This window comes from Anarrhichthys ocellatus, unplaced genomic scaffold (genome assembly GCF_004355925.1).
Source record: "Anarrhichthys ocellatus isolate YVR2014 unplaced genomic scaffold, GSC_Weel_1.0 scaffold5680, whole genome shotgun sequence".
NCBI lineage: Eukaryota > Metazoa > Chordata > Actinopteri > Perciformes > Anarhichadidae > Anarrhichthys > Anarrhichthys ocellatus.
Window position 1 is genome coordinate 1,673 of NW_022285654.1, and position 1,666 is coordinate 3,338.

General features: G+C 42.7%; 1 long non-coding RNA gene across 1 annotated transcript in view; it reads left to right on the forward strand.

Annotated features, from left to right (window-relative positions):
• Positions 1–1,609, forward strand: part of LOC116379977 (uncharacterized) — a 2,756-nt gene extending 1,147 nt beyond the window's left edge. Inside the window, exons 2-3 of the long non-coding RNA XR_004212495.1 lie at positions 901–964; positions 1,448–1,609. This is a non-coding gene — a long non-coding RNA (uncharacterized LOC116379977). The remainder of the gene's footprint in view (positions 1–900; positions 965–1,447) is intronic.
• Positions 1,610–1,666: the final 57 nt, after the last annotated feature.

The window sequence follows — 1,666 nt, forward strand, 5'->3', positions numbered from 1 at the left end:
GGGGGGGGATTGTAAATCGTCCACTGCACATTGATCTCACAGAGACAACGGGATGCAACAGAAACAGAAGGAAAGAAAAAAGTATGTGCAAGAGAGATGAAGCAGGGAAGAGATGTGGAGTTTCAACCTCTGGTTTTATCATCAAACAGCAAGGACAGGCCCTGTGAAAGAAAGCCAGTGACAACAGTACACATCACAAATGTTCAAATGTTTCGGGCACATGCCTGAATAAAGACCAGATGTTGCATGTGTGTACTCGAAGAAAGGATGTCAAACCAACTCCCGGTCTCTTTCTCAATCACACACTTACAGAACGAGATTTAAACAAACACAGCTTTGTTCTATTGGACTCCTCTGTTTAGTTTGCTCTTGGCTCAGATCACACACACACACACGCACAAGCCAATGTAAACTAACACACACACATACTCAAAAAGACACAAAGTAAATGTATGCACAGGAGGAAATACAGTGGGCATAGAGACAACCCAATAATTAGGATTATATACAGCATATATTTTAACAGTTTCTCTCACTTTTTACACATTTTATTGTTTGTTTAACCCAGACAAAAAGATGGTTCATATAACATTTACATATTTAGTATTTGGCAGACATTCTGATTCACAAACTCAAACCTGAAATCTTCCCAAAGCAACCAGTTAATGGCGTCTGAGCAGTCCTAGTAGCTGGGAACCTGAAGTTCAAGTGTGCTGTAAGAAGATGGTCAGGGGTGTGTCTTCTTCACTTCCCCTCCTTGGCCGAAGAATATCTTCGGTGTGTCCAAAATTGCTCCCACTATCTCATGCACTGTATTTCTTTTACGTCATTTTATTTGGAGGCCATAAATCATTCATGACTCTTTTTGCACCATGTTGGTGTTGCTGTGTTTCTCCGCAGACCCTGGCTCCTGTAAAGATGGCTGACGTGGCGCAGCCGGACCCCGGCAGCCTGCAGATACCTGGTGAGACACAAATACACAGTACTGTACGGTTCATACACATGCTACGTTACTATATCAACCTTATCAGAATGACTCACTTCTCTCTCTGGTTATCTTTTGGAGAGTGAATACGCCGACCTCTCCGTGTCCCTCTCCCACTTGGGAATATTACTCTTATCAGATTCCAGTCATTCCAGTTCACTAAAATCATTCAATTTGATATCTGCAGCTCCAGGTCAGGAAAATAAGGTCTCCATGTCTGCTAGCAGCAGCAGTTGATGACAGTCCAATAATGGCTCTTTCCTTGTGATAAGAGAGTGGCTGCATAGCGCCTCAAACACACAGATTTCTTTTGGGCTATTCCTACTATTTTCCAGTGGAGTGTGTGTGTGTGGCGTAATGCTGAAACATGTTTATAATGAGATTTTAATCGTCAGCCACCACTGCATATCCTTTTTCTCTTTCCCTTCCTCCACCTCTTTCTCTATCTCCATTCATTCCCAGGTGATAATTTATCAGCCCCTTCATCGCCTGCCACAGCTAGAAATGACTGCAGCATCGCACCCCTCACACCCTCACCCTCACCGGTAACTATGCACACACACACACAAACACACATTCACCCAGTGGTGTACAGTAACGAAGTAGAAATACTTCGTTACTGTACTTAAGTCGTTTTTTTTGGATATCTGTCCTTTACTTTACTACTTATATTTCTGTTGA